The following is a 27,206-nucleotide window of genomic DNA, read 5'->3' as shown; positions in this document are numbered from 1 at the left end:
CATTAATGTACATAAAAATAATAAAAACCCTAAAAAACTTTTGAGTGGACTATTGGTTTAATCTTGGACAATGGGCTTAGAATCTAGGCAACCTTCCTAAGCTAAAGGACTTGGCCAATGCCAGCTTGTTGAGAACCAAGTGCTTGCAATTTGAAATTCATCTCATACATCTTTGAAGACATCTCTAAGTTCATCTGCAACATGATCATTGTGAAGCTGTTATTTTGAACCTGTGACTTGTGGAATTCATCTGTTACATGGGCTATTTTGGGGAAGATCATGGAATGGATAAGCTTGGATGTGGCCATATTTATTTGATGCCTTGATCTTCAAGATAATATAATTGTGCATTTGTGTGTTGCTTGATTCTAAAAGTCCAAGGGAATTCTGGGTTTCTATTGACATTCTTGTCTATTTGATTGCTACCCACGTGGTCAGATCTTTTTAACTCTAAACTTTTAATTTTGTACATAGGATAGTCTCTTCATATTCTCCCCATTTCTTTAATTTCAAAATCTCTCCCTCCATTTTTCAAAATCTTCTTTGTGTGAACTACTTTTGTTCTAAACTTTGACCACTTTGCAAAAAGATAGAAACTTTGGCCTTATGCCATTGCATTTTCAAACTTATTTTCTTAAATCAAACTTGTAAATAAACTTAACTATACTTGACCTAAACTTTCAAAAAGCCAAAAAGAACTAACTCATTCAAACCCTTTTAGGCCTTTGTGCCTTTCAAACTTAATTTTGTTAAAAACAATGCATCCACTTTGAAATTTGTATCACGAACTACGAGGTTTTGATCCCTCATTTTTATGTTGGTACGTAGGCACAAGACCGAAGGTCTTGTCAAACACAAAAAAATAATTAATGAATTCTTTTATCATCCCCCCATTCCATTTGTTTGCAAACATCACTTTATACCAAGATCATATGCACACAAAAAGGGCTCCCTAGGAGTACCTAGGACACTTTGGGTGCTAACACCTTCCCTCTGTCTAACCAACCCCTTTATCTGCGATCTCTGACTTTTTATTAGTTTTGATTTGAAAACTTCTTACTTTTGAGTTTTGTTCGTACTTTTTCCCTTTTCCCTTGGAAACAATAAAAGCGCGGTGGCGACTCTTGTTATTTGATCTCTAGTTTGTCAATAGCTTGATGATCATGAATTTCCCGCTACACAGTCGACAAGTGGTTACCCGGTTTATCAAGAAAGAGATAATCTGCCGCTATGGGATACCTAGCAAGCTCATCACTGACAACGCCAATATCCTCAACAACACTATGATGAGGGAGTTGTGCGAAGAATTTAAGATCGAGCACCACAACTCTTCCTCGTACCGGCCCAAGATGAACGGCATCGTGGAAGCAGCTACTAAAAAGATCAAGAGAATCATCCAGAAGATGGTAAAGACATACAAGGACTGGCATGAGATGCTACCATTTGCTCTGCACGGTTACAGAACCTTGGTCCGCACATCCACTAGGGCAACTCCATACTATTTGGTTTATGGAATGGAGGTTGTCCTACCAATTGAAGTCGAGATTCCCTCACTCAGGGTCATCATGGAAGTTGATCTTGATGAAGCTCAATGGGTTCAATCTCGGTATGACCAGCTGAATCTGAATGAAGAGAAGCGTTTGACGGCCGTCTGTCATGGTCAGCTATACCAAAGACGTCTCAAACTAGCTTTTGACAAGAAGGTTCTTCCTCGTGCGTACCGCATTGGAGAACTCGTGCTCAAGAGGTATTCTGCCATTCACTCAGATCCGCGAGGCAAATGGACTCCCAACTATGAGGGACCTTTCATCGTTAAAAAGGCCTTCTCAGGTGGGCCTCTAATCCTCACAACAATGGATGGGGATGATTTTCCTTCGCCAGTAAATGCAGACATAGTAAAAAAATATTATGCCTAAAAAGAAATAATGAAAGCCCGCTAGATTAACCTCCGCAAGGTGAATCTAGGCAAAAATGGCTATCACGACGGACCAAAAAATGATTTGTCCATGCAAAAGTTAGGGAACACATATGAAGCTCTCTAAGCCGAAAACCCGAAAGGGCGACTTAGGAAAAAAGGAGCATCCCGGTGGACGAAAAGAATTGAAAGGTCCAGGAAAAAGTTAGCGATAAAGGCATTGACTATGATCCTTGAGCCCATGCGCTACAAGCTAGACATCAGAGGGTCAAGGACCGATCCAATCACCGTCAGTCGAAGCAAGGTTTTGGAGATATAGGTTATGTGGTAGAATGAGCCAATGTTGTAATCAATGGGGAAAATCATACAAAAATATTTCCCATTGCCATTTCAATTATTTTTTCAATTTTTGCAACGTTCTCATTAAGGGCGTCTGCATCCTTGTACTCACCAAATGTACAGATTCCATATCAATAAAATTCAATTATTCAATCAAACATTTTCTTCTATGTTTTGTATGCAAAATAATTGACTTGTCTTGCTCACATAATGCTTTAAAATTTCGGGGAATAATAAAAAACTACACTAAAGAGAAACATTTTGCATTACTATTAAAACCCGATAAACCTGAAAGATGATCGGTGACTCAAAAAATGGTTCACTTGAACACCTGTGACACTCAATTGGCTGAGATACCATGTTGGTTCCGGCAGTTTCAGTGTTCCTTAACAAACAAAGATTCCTTAACAGTAGTGTCGGCCTTACTTAGACTTCACGGCAATTATTTTTCGATGACGATTCGAAATTCCCATCGCAATAAAGACTCATCCCTACATGTGACAAATAAGCAAGAAAACGTGCATCATAAAAAAAAGCATACATCATGCACTACATGAAGCATCTTCCCCACGCCGGTGATAAAACTTCGACCACCTATTCAGGCAAATTTCGGGCACGTAGGAATTTAATCACCTTCCACCTCGAATACGTGAAAAGCTCCCACAGTTCTTGTATTCAGGTTCAAGAAGATTAAATAGGGGCAGCTATAGTACCCCAAAATTTACCCTCCATTTTTGCTTTTCCACCTAACCCATGATTTGAGACTCATATATACTCATGCATACTCATCATTCGTTCATGATTAACACTTACTAACAAGTGCCATGGATTCAAGATTCATGGTTGACAAAATCAGACGCTTGGCAGAAGGATCATGGTATTGCTCATTATGAGGGTGGTAACTCTAATCCTCGACTCAACTTTGGTAACTCTATGGGAGTTTGTGGCTGACTTATGTACAGGAGCTAAACCCCAATTGAGACCTTGGTTTGAAATGTTGCTTATGGATCTTGGTGCTTGAGTTGAAACCCTAATTTGAGAACTTGGATTGGGCAAACCTTGTGGTTTATTTTGGATGGTTGGAAACCCTAAGTTGGGTTATGGCATTGATAGACGGTTTGTGTGAGTTGTTTCTTGCTTTGAGTTCCTGGTTGTTGTTTAACTTAGAATCGTGACTATTAATCCCTAGGTCAACGTTGTTTCAATTGATTATGGGTTTCCTACTTGCATTTAGTGCATTAGTCCTTGATCATTGGATTATCTGTGGTCCATTGAGGTTCTTAGCCCCTTTAGGTCATTCATTAATGGTTCATCCATGTGGAATAGTCTATTAAGTCAAGGTTAATTCACTGTTTCTCAGCATTTGAACATGAACTGTCGTCTCACCTAAACCAAGTTTTCATTCATTCACTTTACATTTCATCAAATTATTTGCACAAGTCCCTACATACACATCACAATGTAAATCCCTTCATGCTTCACTCATGATTGATCCTTTGATTTAAGATGATTTCAAACCATGTTTTAAAGGGAAAATGTGTTACTTAGAACACAAGTCTCATTTTCACCATACACATTTGCATTCCGATTCATTTTTCATTTCAAACTACAAGCATTACATTACAAAATCATTACAAAAATCCAATTCTATATAAAAAAAAGTGCACTTTCCAATCTGTTAATAAGCAGCGCATGTATTTTTTCTCCACAAATATGTACATGTTACAAAAAAGGAGGAACATCATGTTACTTCATAAGGTACGTTGAGAGACCATCAACGTTGGATCATTGGGAATTTTAGGTGATGAGATGGGCCATGGCAAAATAGTACAGTGATTACTAGAGGAACCACGTTGCACAATTGGGTACTGTCGACACTCTTAGAAATTGATTCTTGAAGGTGGATTGGTCGTCAAGTGTAGCATCAAGTTGCATGCCTTTAGTGTCTTTAGCTTGAATCGACCATAATTTGTTTGCAGAACAACAATGTCGGTTCCGTATGCAAGGCGTGTCGGTCTTCACTTTGGATCAACGTGGGTGGCTGTTACACTCATAAATAAGGAAAATTTGCAAACGCATGTCCGGCTCGTCATACAATTCAAGTGTAAATAAGAGCATGAATTATCAAACCTTTTCATAAACTACTGGTTCATCCTTGTCAGCGCCATATCAGATGAGCAGTATGCGCCGTTGCTAATATGCGAGTTGGATGACACCAAATACTGACATTAAGAAACAGGAAAATCAAAGAATCCTTCCTGCATAAGATCCACAACATAAACAAAGCACCGCAAATCTGACGGCAAGGATCCTTCCTGCATAAGATCCACAACAGAATGGAAATTAACTTCAAAAAAAGTAAGGAAATGCATAATAAAACGACAAATCAAAGAAAGCCACTGATAGGCTCTGCATAAGTCTGCATCAGTTCATGTAGTTTCCATTTGGTTCAATGACCACATCATTTCAATAATCACAACAAGCCAATGTTAGTCCAACGGGAGCCAACACCAGCTACTGCAAGCACGGCCAAAACACCATTTACAAACAAAACCTTAATTAATCTAACACAAATAAGCATAATTCAATTCATTTTCCAACTAAGTCATTTCTAACTAATATTTCGGTTAACCACCGCATTTCGTAATAATCCCATAAGCACTCTCTATTCACTAAACTCACTCGCACTTTGTTCCGTCGATGCTCGCATTTCATTTCTAAGTTGACCAATTCATTCAACACTCGCCATCAAAAATAGAGCGAATGCGCCAAAGCTAAGGATCATAAATTATTACCTTTAATGTTCGTCGTTCCTAACCACCGAGGTGTCTGTACTCCTTTGGAATTGGTGTTTTTGTTCCATTATCGGAGTGTCACCAACAGTTAGAATTGCTTCATCATCTGTCATTTCCTGCTAAAGTTAATATGCATCACAACCAGCCCAGTCAGAATTAATGGCCAAAAGAAAGATTAATTAGCATACCTATGCTAACACACTGTATAACATATGTCATCCTGGAAATGAATGTCGGCGCTGCCAAGATCAGCTACAACTGGCACTAGTTCAGACATCGCCATACTCGCGTGTAAGATTCCAAACATTTCGAAACGATAAACAGGCATACACAGACTTCCTGAACCAATGCATTGTCGGGATCGGTGGTTAGTTTCAGTTGTGAATATAATTGAGATCAGGTAAGGAATTGCTCTCTTAATTTATGAAGGGTGGGGAGGTTTGTTGTTTTCAAATACCAGAGAACCGCAGGACTCCAAAACATGACGGAGCGAAGCTCATTTTCAACCTGCAAACACAACAACCATATTAACATGCAGCCGATTTCCGCTTCGCAGGGACCAACAGATTTCACCTCAATCTCCAGATAATGTTGGCTCCCTACAAATATGGCCTAACAAATTAATTGTCAATAATGATTCTTACCATAAAACTCACTTCAATGGTGGCTCCCTACAACAAGTGCATACCACAAAAACCAGAAATTCCGCCACACGACCCTACAACAGGCCATTTCAAAACACATCATAAGCATACATGTCTAACAAACATAAACTCATGCACTTAGCAGCATTCAAACAGAAACTTACACAAGTCGCCAATTCAAAACCGACTACACATTCATATAGCAGGTGTATAGCTTATGACTTTTAACAGGTCCCTTAACAGGCTGCTACACCTATCAATAACTACCATTCAGAACAGCAATGGAAATAACCTCTCATCCCTAGCTTAAACTAACTGTGACAAATTCCTATCATCTAACATTAACACAGAGGAATTTCATTTAAATTAACACTAACCGTTTGAATAACGATATCTAACTTTAACAGTTCAATTCACAACTAGCATACTCAATTATTTCCACATACCAAAGCCATTCATAATTTCAAACCAAACCAAAGATACTAACCTGCAACATGAATAGTAGGTCATTAAAAACCATTCCAATATAACCTCAATCTGATCCTAACCTGCAGCAGCCAGTCAAGTTTCATTCCACTCATTCATTAGCCAACTCAAACTAACATAACTAACTGAGTTTCCCATTCATTAACCAACTGAGTTTTCAGTTAACTCAGTGAGTCATGTCCAACTAACTCCTAACCACATTTAACCAACTCCATACCTAAATCCAAAAGCTAACAAGTTCCAAACCTAAAATCTATTTAAATAATTCACCTCTCTCATTATGAGAGGCTTGGAAACCCTGTGTAATTCAATGCAATCACTCTCTACAATCTCTTCCCTCACCCTCACCAGAGCTCTATTTCTCTCTCAAAGAAGCCATTGAAGCTTCAATTTCGCTTGAGCTAAGCCAAAACCTCCTCACTTCTCATTGTTCCAATTCAGCAAAAGAAGAAAGAGATGAAGCAAGGAGGAGAAGAAGGAAGCAAGGTCAGAAAACTCACCGGCGAATTTTTCCGATCACCTTCTCCGTATGTCATTTCTTATTCAGCGGCATTTTCTTGCTTTGAGAACACCACGCTGTAGTATCTGAGGTAGGAAATTGAAGCCCCGTAGTATTAGGGATTGATTTGCACCAAGCACAAATTAATTTAACTTGTAGATAGTTAGGGTTCTTCCATTTAGCTGTCCGATTCGACCAATACAGAGATTGTTTCACAAGTTCATCCCCATATTCGTGCTTAGCTTGTCGTGGTGCTTTTAATGATGGTGGTAGACAGTCTGTAAGCAACACCGACGCCGGCGCGGTGAGTCACGACGAACGGACGGTGAGAAGAGGTGAGGACGAGCGTGCGCTTTGGTTTTCATTTTGATTTCTTTTGACTTGGACAAGTCAACAAAAGAGTGATTTGGGCTCAGTCTTGGTTAGGCCCATGGAATTACTTATCATACATACTGTATTACTAACACACCCCGAATGCCTTCTGGAAAGAAATTAGAACTGGGCTTAACCAAGCCCAATGGTTGGTTTACTAATTCACCATGTCTCCAACGTGCACCCCCTGGAAATGCTGGAGTTGGCATTGGGCCCAGACGCGGCCCATGCCTGTTTTTTGTTTCACACACCACTTTTTTTGGACATTGTTTCCTGCACCAAAATAAATGTATTGGGTTCATCCTGGAGCCCATTGACCAATTGTTGTTTACACCGCCTTTTCCAATTCACACCTCCTAGTTTAATGACAATTTCTTAATTATTCTTTTTACAATTTAATTAGGTTAATTAGCAAAATATTAGTTGAATTAGGTTAGTCATTAGAATTTAAATCTTGATCATTAGCATATTAGAATTTAATTAGGATTTTTCATTAGAATTTTAATTAGGAATTTTAATTAGATTGAAATTAGAAACAATTATGCTTTGCTTAAATTTAGAACGTCACCATTCTCCACATTAGGATTAGAATTCAACTTTAGGTTAGAATCACCTTTAGGCCATGAATAAAATTAAACATATTTTTGCAATTGACCATTTTGTCCATATGGGTTTATTTTTGGTATTTTTGTGTTTGAATTGCATGCTCCCCTTAGGATTAGAATTCAATCGTTTTAGGACTTAACATAGAATTTTAATCATGACTTTGACCAATTTACACATGCTCCCTTAGGACTTCTAACTTAGAATATTCAATCAACTTCTAATGCATGATCCCTTAGGATAGTTTCTAACAATTACTAACTTTGATTAGATCCAAACTTAGTTCCCCACAAAACCAAATCAAAACCCATGATTAAATTGATCAAAAGAAATTTTGAGTAATTAAATCCTTTGAACTTGTATAATCCCACAGTCTAAATTGAGTGACCAAAAGACCCTTGGTCACTTAATAAGACTTTTCTTCCAAGCTGTGGAGCTCAAGGCCTCAACTCAAGATCTTCGATCAAGGCATCCTCAGTTATACCAAGCAGCGGATTATTCAAGCACATCAAAGGTGGAAACTTCAACACTTGTTAAATCAAAGTTAGAAGAGTGTGACACGAGCCTTAAGCAATAGAGAAGGAGTGGGACTGGAGTATTCATACCCCCATTCTGAGTATCTTTGGGTATGGTGTTGGTGTAAGCCCTAGAGGCCAATACTTTTGGTACTTGTATCGAATTATTTATTAATAATAAAAGGCTTTTTCTTTATTATGTTTGTTTAATAAAGTCCATGGAATAGATAGTCCGTTTAATGTATCAAGTGTGACTTAATCATGAGAGCACATTAAACATAAGGACACTATTCTTAAAGTATCCGTAGTCGAGCTTTATTGTGAAGTGGGATAACATTAAAGCATGGAGACTATTATGTTTATAGACTGATGATCACATCTCATGGATCATGGATAAGGAGTTATCAAGTCTCAAACATAGGTATGAATATTAAGAGTAATATTTATACTAGATTGACCCGCTATGAGAATACTATATAGAATGTTATGCAAAATATCATAAGTTATTCTCATGGTGATAATGGTGTATACCACTCTTCGACCTGAAACCACTATGGACCCTAGATGTGGAGTCGAGCGCTTTATTGTTGATCCAACGTTGTCCGTAACTGGATAACCATAAAGACAGTTGATGGGTACTCCACAAAGCATGCTAAGGGACATGAGTGACCTAGATGAAATTTGCCCATCTTGCGTAACAGGATAAATGTCTATGGGCCCAATATTGAACTGGACAAGGATGACACGGTCTATGCCTTGTGTTCAATATAGACATAAGGGCAAAAGGGTAATTATACACATAATTATTATCACATAAGGATTTGTCAGATCACATGATATTTTCGTGTCTTGGGTAGCAGTGATGTGTTGCTAGATACCGATCACTGTTTATTATGTTAAATGCGTGATTTAATATAATTGCCAACGTCGTGAAAACCTACAGGGTCACACACAAAGGGCGGATTGATGAGAGATAGAGTAACTAAGGAACACCGTAGGGTACGGTGCACTTAAATGGAATACGAAATATGGTAAGGTACCACACGCTTAAGTGATTTTGGGCATATTATAAGATATGGGCCAAAATACACTTAAGTGGGCTTTTTAGCTTGAAGCCCACACAAGTGGTTCTATAAATAGAACCCTTGGGTAGAAGCATTGTCACTCTTGCATTTCGTTTCTCTCTCCCTCACTCAAAGCCTTCATTCGTAGCAGCTAGCACTGAGATTGAAGGAATCTGTTCGTGTGGACTGAGTAGAGGCGTTGTCATCGTTCAACGTTCGTGATCGCCACAAGAGGTAACGATTCTACCACTGATCATGCCCATTCGTAAGGATCATTAAAGGAGAAATTTTTAAATTCCGCTGCGTTTTGGATCGCCATTCTCCTTCAGTGGTATCAGAGCCACTTACGAAACCATGAATCTGATAACTGTTTTTTTTTTCTGTATTAATACGATTAAAGACAGAATGAATCAAAGATTAAATTGAGATCGATCAAGTTATATATATGATATAAGTAATCCTGATGAAAAATACATTATATATGATATAGTGTTCTTGTTTCGTTCATTCAAACACTCAATGTTTGTTATCCTTTGAGCGATCAATGATCGTTTGCTTCTTGATCCGACATTAGTATGGTGAAGCAATGACGTGTTGATCAATCATACTGAATCAACAATCGAGATGTGTTTGACGGTCTGAAATTGGTGCATTAGGGTTAGTGACGGCACAAGGGTTGTGTTGTCAGAGAGTTATACGATTGGGGTTGTGACTGCACAAGAGTTATGCTTTCTAAACACTTTTTCGAACAGTGTTAACCAGTTAACGCATATGGTTAACCGGTTAACGCGAAACGGAATACAGCTTTCTAACAGTTTTTCAACAGTGTTAACCGGTTAACGTATTTGGTTAACCGGTTAACGCAAAATAGAATACAACTTATGAACAGATTTTCAAACAGGGTTAACCGGTTAACGTATATGGTTAACCGGTTAACGCAAGACAGAATACACCCGTTCGGCCAACTCTACGTAGGGTGATCGGTCGTCGAAATTTAATTTGGTTTTAATTAATTAAAAGAATTAAAATTAATAATAATAATGTGTTTATTATTGTCTTATGGTGATCGGTTATGGCCTTAGTTTTCCTTTATTTTGTTTTGGGTTTTAAAATACGACCTGTGTGTCGTGCCTCTCTTTTAATCTCTCAATGTAACTTCTTTTCTCATCTCACTCCCTCGTATGTAAAACGAGTTTCTTTATGTAATGTAATGTTATGAAGAAAGCAAAGAAGTCAAGGCTAAAGGAGGACAACCTTGAAGATCTTTCTTGGAGAAGCTTAGATCGTTATTAGGTTAGCTTAGGTTCTCTCATTGGCTTGGGAGAACAATTGCGCTAGGGGCCATAACTGTTTCATTATATATGTATGTTGATGCATGTGTATGTATGTTGATGCATGTGAGAGACGATTTATATGATAAATAAGCCAGTGAGATCAGAATAATTGCAAATTCCCTCAAATTAAATATTAAGTTTATGTTTTCCAAGTTTTAACACTCATCAAGACTAGTATCGGATAATGTAGGTTTCGCCTACGCGAGGTGCATGTTCTATATTAGTAAGGTGCGATGGGATAATTGTAATATCCAATTGTTAAAACAATGGGTCAAACTTGACTAAACAAATTATAATAAGATTATATATGTTTAGAAGCAAGAGTTGGAAATTATCCATGTGATGGATTGGAATAAGGAGTTATTCACCCAACTGAAATTTTCGAGAGTTGTATGAGATACAATTAGAAGGAGTTCCTACCTAAATAACCTAGTTTTGTGTAATCCGCCTACGCGGACTTAGAACGAAGTGAAATATAGATCTCGACCCACTAGAAAATCTTCCAACGGGATTTTCCGAATCAAATGATGAGGGTCATTTGTTTTGAGTAAAATAGTGGGAGCATATTTAATTAAAGGCCTAATTAAATATGTCAATGATACTTATGTTTTCATTAATTCTTATGTATATTACCATGACAACAAACACCTCTAACAACATCTTGCGATCAATCCTTGACGAAGAAAAATTGTCTGGGACATATTTTCTGGATTGGCACCGAAACCTGAGGATTGTTCTCAAACATGATAAAAAGCTGTATGTCTTGGAGAAACCTGTTCCTGAAGAGGAACCTCCTAGTTCTGCACCTAAGGCAGAAAGAGATGCTTATAAGAAGCATATCAATGATGCCAATGAAACTGCTTGTCTCATGCTAGCTACCATGAACTCAGAATTGCAAAAGCAACATGAGAACATGGCAACGTTCAATATGATCGAACACCTGAAAATTCTCTATCAAGAGCAAGCAAGGCATGAGAGGTGTGAAGTTTCAAAAGCCCTTTTTCAAGGCAAGTTAGCTGAGGGAGCCCCTGTAGGTCCCCATGTGCTCAAGATGATTGGGTATGTGGAGAACCTTGAGAGATTGGGTTTTCCCCTCGGAAAGGAACTTGCGACTGATTTGATCTTGCAATCGTTGCCAGATAGATTCAGTCAATTTTTCCTAAATTTCAATATGAATGATATGGACAAATCTCTTCCTGAACTGTTCGCCATGTTAAGAACTGCTGACCAGAACCTAAAGTCAAAAGGGAAGTCCATTCTGATGATCGGAAATGGAAAGAGACCGAACAAAAGGCCCACCAAGCAGGGTCATAAAGGGAAAGGCAAGGAAGTTGCCAAACCCAAACCCACCATTGCTACTTTAAAGCCTAGTGGAGGCATATCAAAAGAAGGCACCTGCTTCCATTGCGGTAAGACCGGACACTGGAAGAGAAACTGCCCAAAGTACCTGAAAGATAAGAAGAATGGAGTAGAGACTTCAACTTCAGGTATTTTTGTTATTGAAATTAATTTATCTACTTCTGCATCATGGGTATTAGATACTGGATGCGGTTCTCACATTTGTACAAATGTGAAGGGACTAAAAAGGAGTAGAGATTTGGCAAAAGGTCAACCTACGAGTTGGCAATGGAGCAAAGGTTACTACTTTAGCCGTAGGAACTTATGTATTGACTTTACCTAGTGGTTTAATAATTCAGTTATAGAACTGTTATTATGTACCTGCAATTAGCAGGAATATTATTTCCGTTTCTTGTTTGGACAAGTTTGGTTTTTCATTTATAATAAAGAATAATTGTTGCTCAATTTATTTGAATGATATATTCTATGCTACTGCACAAATGAACAATGGATTATACGTCCTTGATCTTGAAATGCCTATTTATAAAATTAATACTAAAAGGATGAAACCTAATGAGTTAAATCCAACTTACCTTTGGCATTGTCGATTAGGCCACATAAATGAGAAGCGCATTTCCAAACTCCATAAAGATGGACTCTTGGACTCTTTTGATTATGAATCATATGAGACATGCAGATCTTGTTTAATTGGAAAGATGACAAAGTCTCCATTCACAGGAAAGGGTGAAAGAGCTAATGATCTTTTGGCCCTCATACATACTGATGTATGTGGACCACTGAACATACCAGCCAGAGGAGGTTTTCAATACTTCATCATATTCACTGATGATTTCAGTAGATATGGTTATGTGTATTTAATGAAACACAAATCAGAGTCCTTTGAAAAGTTCAAGGAATTCAAGAATGAAGTACAAAACCAACTAGGTAAGAATATTAAAACTCTTCGATCAGATCGAGGTGGTGAGTATTTAAGCCTAGAGTTTGATGACCATCTGAAAGAATGTGGGATCCTATCCCAACTCACTCCTCCTGGAACACCCCAATGGAATGTTGTATCTGAGAGAAGAAATCGAACCCTGTTAGACATGGTCCGATCCATGATGAGTCACGCCGATCTTCCAAACTCCTTTTGGGGACATGCATTATTGACAACAGCTCACACACTTAACCGTGTTCCATCCAAAAAGGTTGAGAAGACACCATATGAGATATGGAGTGGTAAGAAACCACATATGTCTTACATGAAGATTTGGGGTTGCGAAGTTTATGTGAAACGACAAATTTCAACTAAGCTTGAGCCCAAATCTGACAAATGCTTATTTGTGGGATATCCTAAAGAAACAAGAGGGTATTACTTCTACAATCCTTCTGAGGGCAAAGTGTTTGTCGCTCGAACTGGAGTTTTCCAAGAAAAGGATTTTATTTCCAAAGGAATCAATGGGAGGAAAGTAGAGCTTGAAGAAATTCAAGAATCACAAAGCATCGATACACCTATGGAGGAATTAGAGCAGGAAACACAAGTGGTTGTGAAAGAGCAACCTGCTCAAGTAGAACAAGATCAGCGTAGGTCAGGCAGGATAGTCACCTACCTGAGAGATATGGATATATCATAACAGATCAAGGTGATGTATTACTCATGGATCAAGATGAGCTTGTGACCTACCAAGAGGCCATAACTGGTCTCGAGTCTGAGAAGTGGCTAGAGGCCATGAAATCTGAAATGGATTCCATGTACACAAACCAAGTTTGGACCTTGGTAGAGCCTCCTGTAGGAGTTAACCCTATAGGATGCAAGTGGGTCTTTAAAAAGAAGACTGACATGGATGGTAAGGTACATACCTATAAGGCAAGACTGGTTGCAAAAGGATATAAACAAATTCATGGGGTTGACTATGATGACACCTTTTCACCAGTTACAATGCTTAAATCTGTTCGAATTTTACTTGTTATCGCTGCATATCATGATTATGAAATATGGCAGATGGATGTCAAAACTGCTTTCCTTAATGGGAATCTTCTTGAGGATGTGTACATGACACAACCTGAAGGATTTGACATACCAGAAGAAGCCCAAAAGATATGTAAGTTACAACGGTTAATCTATGGATTGAAGCAAGCTTCCAGAAGCTGGAATCTTCGTTTTGATGAAACAGTAAGATAATATGGATTCATCAAGAACGAAGATGAGCCTTGTGTCTACAAGAAGGTTAGTGGGAGCATGATCGTGTTCCTGGTATTATATGTAGATGACATATTACTCATTGGAAACGATGTCCCTACCCTGCAACAAGTAAAGTCTTGGTTGGAGAAATGCTTTTCTATGAAGGACCTAGGTGAAGCAGCCTATATATTAGGAATCAGAATCTATAGAGATAGATCACAAAAACTGCTTGGCCTAAGTCAGAGTACGTACATAGACAAAGTGCTGAGACGCTTTAACATGCATGATTCCAAGAAAGGATTCATACCTATGCAACATGGCATGTGTCTATCAAAAACATAATCCCCTTCAACTAAGGAAGAAAGGGATCGCATGAATAAGATTCCATATGCATCTGCAATAGGATCTATCATGTATGCCATGTTATGTACTCGACCAGATGTCTCGTATGCTTTAAGTGCAACGAGTAGGTACCAATCTGATCCTGGTGATGCCCATTGGGTAGCTGTCAAGAATATCCTTAAGTACTTGAGAAGGACTAAGGACTCATTCTTGATATATGGAGGTCAGGAAGAGTTGGTTGTAATTGGATACACCGATGCCAACTTCCAGACAGATAAGGATGACTTTAGATCGCAATCTGGTTATGTGTTTTGCTTAAACGGTGGCGCTGTGAGCTGGAAAAGTTCAAAGCAAGATACAGTTGCTGATTCTACAACCGAGGCCGAGTATATTATTGCCTCAAGTGCAGCAAAGGAAGCTGTTTAGATCAAAAAGTTCATTAGTGAACTTGAAATAGTTCCTAGCATTGTGGATCCCATTGGTCTCTATTGTGATAACAATGGTGCTATCGCACAAGCTAAGGAGCCTAGATCTCACCAACGATCCAAACACATACTTAGGCGTTATCACCTCATTCGAGAGATAATAGATAGAGGAGATGTGAAAATATGTAGAGTACGTACACTTGACAATATTGTTGACCCACTGACAAAGCCTCTTGTGTAACACCCTTCTAAAATACCCCAAAATATTTAATTAAAACAACAAATATGTATCTATCAGAGTAAATATGCAATTAAGGGTGTCACACAATATTTCACACTATTCATCAAAGTAGCTTGTCATGCTCATTTATTTATCAATTAAAACAGTTGCATAATACGCAGCGGATAGAGATCAAATCGATCATGCAAAACATGTAGCATACTACATGTAAACTGGTTCAACAACCACAACAATTAATTAAAACATCCCATCCCGATGTTACATCTATCAGAGCACGACCCACTAAGGAGACTACACTAGACTCCAAGCACTAGCTTCTACTCAATCACTGCTCGTTACCTGAAAAATAGTTGTAAGGGTGAGTTCCTCAATCGATATAATAAGCATTATAAAATATCATGTAATGCTAAGTAATTTAACACATTTCATCACCCTAATCATAACATACATTCAGTAACGGCACACCAACTCAAATATCATGCTCAACAGTAACATAAAGCACATGTATAATCTCAATTCATACTCAACATCAACACAAAACACACGTATAATATTGGAATACATCCATTCATATTATACGCCACACATATATTATGCAATGAGACTCCATGCATGCGGTACCGACTATTCGTGAACATATAGTTCAACTTCACCGACCAAATCCAGGTACGGCTACCAAGCTCACTAGTCCCACTCATTTGAGACCTAGTGACTCACATCACTAATTCCTCACCATGGGAATTAGCTACCACCCCAAGGGCCATGCTATGCACGCTAATTCACCTAGCATGCAAACATCAACAACAGTCCAAAATGACTAACATCACTAATTGCTCACCATGGGAATTAGCTACCACCATAAAGGCCACATTATGCATGCTAATCACCTAGCAATGCAACATCACAACAATAATCCACAATGGACCTATGCTCACTCTCTAAGCCATAAAACAGTCCATTCACAACACATGCATAACATATACATTCACAACATTATGCATATCATCATACCTCATCAACACATGTATCAAAACATCATATCATGTCAAATAATTATTCACAGTATTAGCACACTCTACTAATACCTATACCACTCAAAACAACGGGAATAATCCCTATTACATCGTACACCAATATAGGCAAACCCTCAATCAAGTACACAACATTTAAAAAGCCAATTTTTCCACTCTGCAACAGTGTTAACCGGTTAACGCCCTGGGTTAACCGGTTAACGCAGCACAAACACGCTTCCTGCCCAAAACTTAACAGTGTTAACCGGTTAACACCCTGGGTTAACCGGTTAACGCAGACAGAACAGCAATATCTCAGCAATCACAACAGTGTTAACCGGTTAACACCCTGGGTTAACCGGTTAACGCAGACAAAACAGCAATTTTACACAATACAACACAGTGTTAACCGGTTAACACCCTGGGTTAACCGGTTAACGCAAGACAGAAAGCTGTTCCTGCGCTAACACAAGGCAGAATGCAGAATTCTCCGCAATTTCCGCCGTTGGAGGACTTCCGGACCTCCGATTCCAATTCCGTAAAAAGCTACACTTTCGGAAAATCACTACCTATCCAATTACAGATTAAATTACAACTTTTACCTCATCTATTCATCACAATTTCTCAGCATTCCTAATCCCAATTAGGGTCAATTCAACGGTTTATCACTACCCATTACATGCTAACCCATAATAACCATTAAACGACGATAAACCCCCCTTACCTGATTAATCCGGCAATCTTTGAGCTCCAAGCTTTTCTCTTCTCCAATCTTCTTCCTCTTGCTCTGCCTCTTTGCCCTTTCTCCCTTTCTCAATCGCTTCTCTGCTTTTCACGTAAAAACTCTTTTACTAAAAATGGAACTCTTTTCTTATTTCCAACTTATATATATTTTCCAATAATTATATTCCAATAATAAAATAACCCAATTATTTGATTAAATTAAAAATATACTATTAACTTAATTTAAATAATTATTTTATTTTATTGGGGTGTTACAACTCTCCCCCACTAAAAGAGTTTTCGTCCTCGAAAACATACCTCAAGCGAATAACTCCGGATAAGACTCCTTCATCTGACTCTCCCGTTCCCAAGTCACATTGCCACCTGCTGGTCCTCCCCAAGCTACCTTCACCAAGGCAATCTCTTTACCCCGCAACTGCTTCAACTCTCGATCCTCTATCCTCGTAGGTGATGTTTCAATAGTCAGGTTATCTCTCACCTGTACATCATCTACTTGGACCACATGCGACGGATCATGAATGTACCTCCTCAACTGAGACACATGAAAAACCTCATGCAAATTCGCAAGTGACGGTGGTAAAGCAATACGATAGGCTACTTCCCATATCCTCTCCAAAATCTGATTAGGACCAATAAATCGAGGTGTCAACTTCTTCGACTTCAAAGCTCGACCAACCCCAGTTATCGGAGTAACTCGAAGAAACACATGATCTCCCTCTTGAAACTCAAGTGATTTCCTCCTCTTGTCGTGATAACTCTTCTGACGACTCTGAGCAATTCTCATCTTCTCCTGAATCATCTTAATCTTTTCCGTAGTTTGTTGAACAATCTCAGGTCCAACCACAACACTCTCACCGGACTCATACCAACATAAAGGTGTCCGACATCTCCTACCATACAAAGCTTCAAACGGTGCCATACCAATGCTCGAATGAAAACTATTGTTGTAGGTAAACTCAATCAAAGGCAAATAACAATCCCAAGCACCTCCCTTTTCCAAAACACAAGCTCTCAAAAGATCCTCTAGTGACTGAATCGTCCTCTCAGTCTGACCATCAGTCTGCGGATGATATGCAGAACTCAATCTCAGCTTAGTTCCCAAAGCCCTCTGCAAACCTTCCCAGAACTTCGATGTAAATCTAGGATCTCTGTCCGAAACAATACTCGACGGAATACCATGCAAACTTACAATCTTCTCAATATACAACTCGGCTAGTCTCTCTAACGGATAATCCATTCTGATCGGAATGAAATGAGCCGATTTTGTCAATCTGTCAACAATCACCCAAATAGCTTCAAAATTCTTAATTGTCCTCGGTAAACCAGAAACAAAATCCATACTGATACTATCCCACTTCCACTCTGGAATAGCCAACGGTTGCATTAGCCCAGACGGCTTCTGATGCTCAATCTTTGACTTCTGACAAGTCAAACAAGAATAAACAAAACTCACAATTTCTCTCTTCATTCCCGGCCACCAAAATAACTTTTTCAAATCATGATACATCTTCGTAGCTCCAGGATGAATACTCAACCCACTACGATGTCCTTCCTCAAGAATACTCTTCTTAAGTTCAGCAACATCCGGAATGCACACCCGCTTACCAAATCTCAAAACACTATTCTCATCGACTCTGAATTCACCACCTTGACCCTGATTCACTAGAGTCAACTTATCAACCAAAAGCATATCGGACTTCTGACCCTCTCTAATCTCATCCAGAATACCACTCGTTAACTTCAACATTCCCAATTTAACCCTATTGTGAGTACTCTCACACACCAGACTCAAGTCTCTAAACTGCTCAATCAAATCCAATTCCTAACCATTAACATAGACATATGTAATGATTTCCGACTCAACGCATCAGCCACTACGTTTGCTTTACCCGGATGGTAATTCAAACCAAAGTCATAATCCTTCAGAAACTCTAACCATCTCCTCTGTCTCATATTCAGCTCTTTCTGATCAAACAAATACTTTAAACTCTTATGGTCACTGAAAACCTCAAATCTTGACCCGTACAAGTAATGCCTCCATAACTTCAGAACAAATACCACAGCTGCCAACTCTAAATCGTGCGTCGGATAGTTCCTCTCATGAACCCTCAGCTGTCTCGAAGCATACGCTATAACCTGCTTATTCTGCATCAACACACCACCCAAACCCAACAATGAAGCATCACAGTAAACCTCAAATGATTCTGACGAACTCGGTAATATCAGAATAGGAGCAATAGTTAACCTTCTCTTTAACTCTTGGAAACCTTCTTCACATTTTGAGTCCCAAACAAACGCTTGCCCCTTTCTAGTCAACATCGTCAACGGTAACGCCAACTTAGAAAATCTCTCAATAAACTTCCTATAATAACCAGCCAAACCAAGGAAACTTCGAATCTCAGCATCAGACTTAGGAGCTTCCCACTTAGACACCGCTTCTATCTTAGAAGGATCAACAGCAACACCACCTCTCGAAATCACATGACCAAGAAAACTAACCTCTTCTAACCAAAATTCACACTTGGATAGTTTAGCAAATAACTTCTTTTCCCGTAGAACTCCTAAAACCACTCTCAAATGCTTAGCATGCTCTTCTTCAGATTTCGAATACACCAAAATATTATCAATAAACACCACAACAAACTTGTCTAGGTACGGATGGAAAATCCTATTCATATACTCCATAAATACTCCAGGCGCATTAGTCACACCAAAAGGCATTACAGAATACTCATAATGTCCATACCTTGTTCTGAAAGCAGTCTTCTGAATATCCTCAGTTTTCACACGTATCTGATGATACCCAGACCTCAAATCTATCTTGCTGAACACACTCGCACCAACCAACTGATCCATCAAATCATCAATCCTCGGCAAAGGATACCGATTCTTGATCGTCACTTTATTCAGTTGCCTGTAGTCCACACACAACCTCATAGTACCTTCTTTCTTCTTAACCAATAACACTGGTGCACCCCACGGTGACACACTCGGACGAATAAACTTCTTATCCAACAGATCTTCCAGCTGACTCTTCAATTCAGCTAACTCAACAGCAGACATACGGTACGGAGCCATCGATATCGGTCTAGTACCAGGTACCAAATCAATCGAGAACTCAACTTCACGCTCTGGCGGCAATTCATTCACTTCTTCCGGAAACACATCAGGAAAATCACACACCACTGCTAGATCACAAATCACTAGTTTATCTTTAGCCTCCAAAGTCGCTAACAGCATAAACAACTCTGCCCCATCTGCTACTTCCTCATTCACCTGCCTGGCTGATAGAAACAAACTCTTTCCTTCCTCAATTTCAGGAAATATCACAGTCTTATCAAAACAGTTGATAGAAACTCGGTTAAACACCAACCAGTTCATACCCAAGATAACGTCAATCTGCACTAGTGGAAGACACACAAGGTCTATCCCAAAGTCTCTACCAAAAATACTCAAGGGACAATTTAAACAAACTGACGTAGTAGTCACTGAACCCTTCGCAGGAGTATCAATCACCATACTTCCATGCATCTCAGATATCTCTAACTTAAGTTTCACAGCACAATCCAAAGATATAAAGGAATGAGTAGCACCGGTGTCAATAATAGCTACAAGAGGAAGGCCATTAATATAACACGTACCTCGGATCAAACGATCATCTGCAGAAGTCTCAGAACCCGATAAGGCAAAGACCTTGCCTCCTGACTGATTCTCTTCCTTCGGCTTAGGACACTGTGGACTGATATGACCCACCTCTCCACAGTTGAAACAAGTCACAGTCTTCAACCGGCACTCTTCCGCCAAATGACCACCCTTGCCACACTTGAAACACTTCTTCTCAACACTAGCACACTCATGGAAACGATGTCCAGCCTGACCACATCTGTAACACTTAGCAGGGGCACTGGAGTCTCCCCCACTAGGCCTCTTCATCCCACTCTGCCTCTGGAAACCCTTGCCAGCTGCATACGGTTTCCCACGATCATTCTGATTCTTGCCTTTCCTATCAACCCTCTGCTGATAGCTTTCCGCTCTGGCTCTGGAATCCTGTTCAAAAATCCTGCAACAGTCAACCAAGTCAGAAAACACTCTGATCCGCTGATATCCAATAGCCTGCTTGATCTCAGGACGCAACCCGTTCTCAAACTTCACACATTTCGAAAATTCTCCAGCAGCCTCATTATAGGGAGTGTAATACTTTGACAGCTCTGTGAACTTAGCAGCATACTCCGTAACAGACCGATTGCCCTGCTTCAATTCTAAGAACTCTATCTCTTTCTTTCCTCTGACATCCTCTGGAAAGTACTTCCTCAGGAATCTTTCTCTGAACACAGCCCAAGTGATCTCAGCATTCCCAGCAGTTTCCAACTCAGTGCGGGTAGCAACCCACCAATCATCTGCTTCCTCTGACAGCATATGCGTACCGAACCTGACCTTCTGGTTATCGGCACACTCAGTCACTCGGAAGATTCTCTCAATCTCCTTCAACCACTTCTGAGCACCATCTGGATCGTATGCTCCCTTGAACATTGGAGGATTGTTCTTCTGGAACTCACTCAGTTGACGAGCAGCTCCCATTCCCACAACATTCGGATTCCCTCCAAGTACTCCAGCTAGCATACCCAGAGCCTCAGCAATCGCAGCATCGTCTCTACCTCTTCCAGCCATCTCTATTCTGAAAACCCAACAAGCTAAAACAATAAGTACTGATAGGGTTACACAACACCTATCCCGTACAGGGGAAACAGAATAATTACGACTCGACACGACCGACTATGCTCTGATACCACTAATGTAACACCCTTCTAAAATACCCCAAAATATTTAATTAAAACAACAAATATGTATCTATCAGAGTAAATATGCAATTAAGGGTGTCACACAATATTTCACACTATTCATCAAAGTAGCTTGTCATGCTCATTTATTTATCAATTAAAACAGTTGCATAATAAGCAGCGGATAGAGATCAAATTGATCATGCAAAACATGTAGCATACTACATGTAAACTGGTTCAACAACCACAACAATTAATTAAAACATCCCATCCCGATGTTACATCTATCAGAGCACGACCCACTAAGGAGACTACACTAGACTCCAAGCACTAGCTTCTACTCAATCACTGCTCGTTACCTGAAAAATAGTTGTAAGGGTGAGTTCCTCAATCGATATAATAAGCATTATAAAATATCATGTAATGCTAAGTAATTTAACACATTTCATCACCCTAATCATAACATACATTCAGTAACGGCACACCAACTCAAATATCATGCTCAACAGTAACATAAAGCACATGTATAATCTCAATTCATACTCAACATCAACACAAAACACACGTATAATATTGGAATACATCCATTCATATTATACGCCACACATATATTATGCAATGAGACTCCATGCATGCGGTACCGACTATTCGTGAACATATAGTTCAACTTCACCGACCAAATCCAGGTACGGCTACCAAGCTCACTAGTCCCACTCATTTGAGACCTAGTGACTCACATCACTAATTCCTCACCATGGGAATTAGCTACCACCCCAAGGGCCATGCTATGCACGCTAATTCACCTAGCATGCAAACATCAACAACAATCCAAAATGACTAACATCACTAATTCCTCACCATGGGAATTAGCTACCACCATAAAGGCCACATTATGCATGCTAATCACCTAGGAATGCAACATCACAACAATAATCCACAATGGACCTATGCTCACTCTCTAAGCCATAAAACAGTCCATTCACAACACATGCATAACATATACATTCACAACATTATGCATATCATCATACCTCATCAACACATGTATCAAAACATCATATCATGTCAAATAATTATTCACAGTATTAGCACACTCTACTAATACCTATACCACTCAAAACAACGGGAATAATCCCTATTACATCGTACACCAATATAGGCAAACCCTCAATCAAGTACACAACATTCAAAAAGCCAATTTTTCCACTCTGCAACAGTGTTAACCGGTTAACGCCCTGGGTTAACCGGTTAACGCAGCACAAACACGCTTCCTGCCCAAAACTTAACAGTGTTAACCGTTTAACACCCTGGGTAAACCGGTTAACGCAGACAGAACAGCAATATCTCAGCAATCACAACAGTGTTAACCGGTTAACACCCTGGGTTAACCGGTTAACGCAGACAAAACAACAATTTTACACAATACAACACAGTGTTAACCGGTTAACACCCTGGGTTAACCGGTTAACGCAAGACAGAAAGCTGTTCCTGCGCTAACACAAGGCAGAATGCAGAATTCTCCGCAATTTCCGCCGTTGGAGGACTTCCGGACCTCCGATTCCAATTCCGTAAAAAGCTACACTTTCGGAAAATCACTACCTATCCAATTACAGATTAAATTACAACTTTTACCTCATCTATTCATCACAATTTCTCAGCATTCCTAATCCCAATTAGGGTCAATTCAACGGTTTATCACTACCCATTACATGCTAACCAATAATACCCATTAAACGACGATAAACCCCCCTTACCTGATTAATCCGGCAATCTTTGAGCTCCAAGCTTTTCTCTTCTCCAATCTTCTTCCTCTTGCTCTGCCTCTTTGCCCTTTCTCCCTTTCTCAATCGCTTCTCTACTTTTCACGTAAAAACTCTTTTACTAAAAATGGAACTCTTTTCTTATTTCCAACTTATATATATTTTCCAATAATTATATTCCAATAATAAAATAACCCAATTATTTGATTAAATTAAAAATATACTATTAACTTAATTTAAATAATTATTTTATTTTATTGGGGTGTTACATCTTGCGCAGCAGAAGCATGATGGCCATACTAGATCTATGAGCATTAGGGGTATGCCTGATTGGCTCTAGTGCTAGTGGGAGATTGTTGGTGTAAGCCCTAGAGGCCAATACTTTTGGTACTTGTATTGAATTATTTATTAATAATAAAAGGCTTTTTCTTTATTATGTTTGTTTAATAAAGTCCCTGGAATAGATAGTCCGTTTAATGTATCAAGTGTGACTTAATCATGAGGGCACATTAAACATAAGGACACTATTCTTAAAGTATCCGTAGTCGAGATTTATTGTGAAATGGGATAACATTAGAGCATGAAGACTATTATGTTTATAGACTGATGATCACATCTCATGGATCATGGATAAGGAGTTATCAAGTCTCAAACATAGGTATGAATATTAAGAGTAATATTTATACTGGATTGACCCGCTATGAGAATACTATATAGAATGTTATGCAAAGTGTCATAAGTTATTCTCATGGTGATAATGGTGTATACCACTCTTCGACCTGAAACCACTATGGACCCTAGATGTAAAGTCGAGTGCTTTATTGCTGATCCAACGTTGTCCGTAACTGGATAACCATAAAGACAGTTGATGGGTACTCCACAAAGCATGCTAAGGGACATGAGTGACCTAGATGGAATTTGCCCATCCTGCGTAACAGGATAAATGTCTATGGGCCCAATATTGAACTGGACAAGGACGACATGGTCTATGCCTTGTGTTCAATATAGACATAAGGGCAAAAGGGTAATTATACACATAATTATTATCACAGAAGGATTTGTCAGATCACATGACATTTTCGTGTCTTGGGTAGCAGTGATGTGTTACTAGATACCGCTAATTGTTTATTATGTTAAATGCGTGATTTAATATAATTGCCAACGTCGCGAAAACCTACAGGGTCACACACAAAGGACGGATTGATGAGAGATAGAGTAACTAAGGAACACCGTAGGGTACGGTGCACTTAAATGGAATACGAAATATGGTAAGGTACCACACGCTTACGTGATTTTGGGCATATTATAAGATATGGGCCAAAATACACTTAAGTGGGCTTTTTAGCTTGAAGCCCACACAAGTGGTTCTATAAATAGAACCCTTGGGTAGAAGCATTGTCACTCTTGCATTTCGTTTCTCTCTCTCTCACTCAAAGCCTTCATTCGTAGCAGCTAGCACTGAGATTGAAGGAATCCGTTCGTGTGGACTGAGTAGAGGCGTTGTCATCGTTCAACGTTCGTGATCGCCACAAGAGGTAACGATTCTATCACTGATCATGCCCATTCGTAAGGATCATTAAAGGAGAAATTTTTAAATTCCGCTGCGTTTTGGATCGCCATTCTCCTTCATATGGGACGTATGACCCAGTGCTCACCGTATTCACCTCTATTCATAGACTTTAGCGCAATTCTAACCATACGATTAACAAGTCTATCTTCACAAAAGCAAAACAACAAAAGAAAGGATTATCAATAACTTATCAATCATGAATCAAGTTGTACAATACGAGCCTTAAGTAATGGAGAAGGAGTGAGACTGGAGTATTCCTACCCCTATTCTGAGTATCTTTGGGTATGGGGCGTATGACCCAACGCTCATCGTATTGACCTCTGTTCATAGAATTTAGTGCAATTTGAATCTAACGATTGATAAGGTCTTCATCATCAATGCAAGAAACAACTACAACAACTATTCTCTCTTCTCTTGAGGTTTAAGGTGAGAGTTACATGCCACGAGCCTTAAGTGGTAAAGAAGGAATGAGACTGGAGCTTTCCTACACTCATCCTGGATATCTTTGGGTGCGAGACGTTTGGCTGGTTGCTTATCATATCCACCTTTACCCATAGACTTTAGTGTGATTCTCATCCAGTAACTATCAAGTCTATCCATTCTTCTTTCCATTCAACTCTTAATCATGCCAATTCTAATCAATTCAATCTCAATCATCCATTTCTTCTTGCCTCCAAACAATTTCTTTTCAGCCCTAGTGGGATGAACTACGAAAGCTATGATTTCCTTATTGCACCATAAGGGTATGTAGGCAGGAGAACCCGGTTTCTTCACGAGCTATCTTATTTATCAATCTACCTTCTCTATCCCATGGATCACTCTCCATTCACTCAACCAATACCATCTTTTTGAGATCAATCATACTACTCCTTGGACTCCTTGTCCATCCTTTTAGGATGTCCTGATTACAGTCCATTTCTTCAATCGATAGTTCTTTGGCCCTTATCCCAAACATTTAATTCATTCTTTTTTCGTCTAACATGCCACTTTGCTCTTCGATTAAGAGTCTATCCTTCTCCTTGGACTCGTTATCCATCCTTTTAGGACGTCCTGATGACAATCCATTTCTTCAATCGAGAGTTGTTTGGCCCTTACCCCAAACATTTAATTCATTCTTTTTAGGCTAACACACCACTTTGCTTTTTGATTAAGAGTCTATCCCTCTCTTGGATCCAAGATACTATCCTGAGTTGATCTTGAATTTCCAATTCCCCAGCGAGTGATACACTACTCCTTGCACTCCAGTACTACCAATCTCTCTCTTTCCATTCTCGTAGTTCCGGACTATGATTGCTCTGACTTTCTCATTTCACAATGAGAATACGTAGGCACGAGGATGTGAATCCTTGGCGAGCATATTTCTAATTATTCCTCCCTCGCCTTAGAGCATCATTCATATCTTTCACAATTCACTATCTACCTTCGATCATAAACTGTTCGCCCAGTGACATACTGTCTTTTTGACATCGAAATACACTTTCCTTGGAATTCCATACATACCCTTTTAGGACGCCTAACAAATAGTACGCGTTTCATACCTAGAGTTGTTTGGCCCTTATCCCAAACATTTAATTCCTTCTTTTATGGCTAACACCATGTCGCGGTCAAAGTTGTTTTCCTGTATGGTAGAAATCTCACTTCTCTTATGGATTCCAATACACTTTCACCTTTTGATTTCAAGCAATACTTCTTCAGTCACTTATCACCAAATATCCAATTCTGTGACTTCGGTCATTTCACTCTGTTCACTTTGCGATACACTCATAATCTACCTTCCTTCATTCCACGTGATGTACCTTTATCTTCGAGCCTAATACGCTATACCTTTGTGCTCCATCTTGTACCTCCTTGTGAACCAGGAGTTGTTTGGCCCTTATCCCAAACACCTAATTCCTCTCTTTTTCGGTTGTTCCAGTATAGTGATACAAGTGCTATATGCCCTCACTTGTTGGTTCATACCTGTTTACTCTTGGGTTCACGTTTTCACCCTCTTTTGAAGCTCAAATAACATAATCCTTTGGTTCAGACCATACTTTGATTACACTTCTTTCCACCTCCTGCCTCTAGTTCCTTGAACTACGAAGCTTTGAATTCCTCATTGCACTATGAGGATACGTAGGCATGAGGGCCCTAATCCTCACCGAGCACTTTATCAATTTTCTTTCCTTTCCCCTTTCTTTAGCGAGTAATCTTTATATATCACACCTATTCGAGCGAGAACAATCAAAACGGTTCCCATGGGGTACCATG

The 27,206-nt window shown here is 39.3% G+C and overlaps 1 long non-coding RNA gene across 6 annotated transcripts; it reads right to left on the bottom strand.

Moving 5' to 3' along the window:
- Positions 1-3,823: 3,823 nt before the first annotated feature.
- On the bottom strand, positions 3,824-7,060 carry LOC127119169 (uncharacterized). Of its 6 annotated transcripts, XR_007802695.1 has the most exons (7): positions 6,680-7,060; positions 6,181-6,241; positions 5,858-5,946; positions 5,694-5,767; positions 5,238-5,556; positions 5,050-5,165; positions 3,824-4,569 (listed from the first exon to the last, which is right to left on the bottom strand). It is a non-coding gene; the product is annotated as an uncharacterized LOC127119169 (long non-coding RNA). The 6 variants fall into 6 exon arrangements; XR_007802694.1 differs by lacking the exon at positions 6,181-6,241; XR_007802691.1 differs by lacking the exons at positions 5,858-5,946; positions 6,181-6,241 and having other exon boundaries at positions 3,824-4,295; positions 4,385-4,569; positions 6,680-7,059.
- Positions 7,061-27,206: the final 20,146 nt, after the last annotated feature.

Source organism: Lathyrus oleraceus, chromosome 2 (genome assembly GCF_024323335.1).
Source record: "Lathyrus oleraceus cultivar Zhongwan6 chromosome 2, CAAS_Psat_ZW6_1.0, whole genome shotgun sequence".
Classification (NCBI taxonomy): Eukaryota; Viridiplantae; Streptophyta; class Magnoliopsida; order Fabales; family Fabaceae; genus Lathyrus; species Lathyrus oleraceus.
The sequence above is the reverse complement of the archived record's forward strand: the minus strand, read 5'-3'. Positions and strand labels throughout refer to the sequence as shown.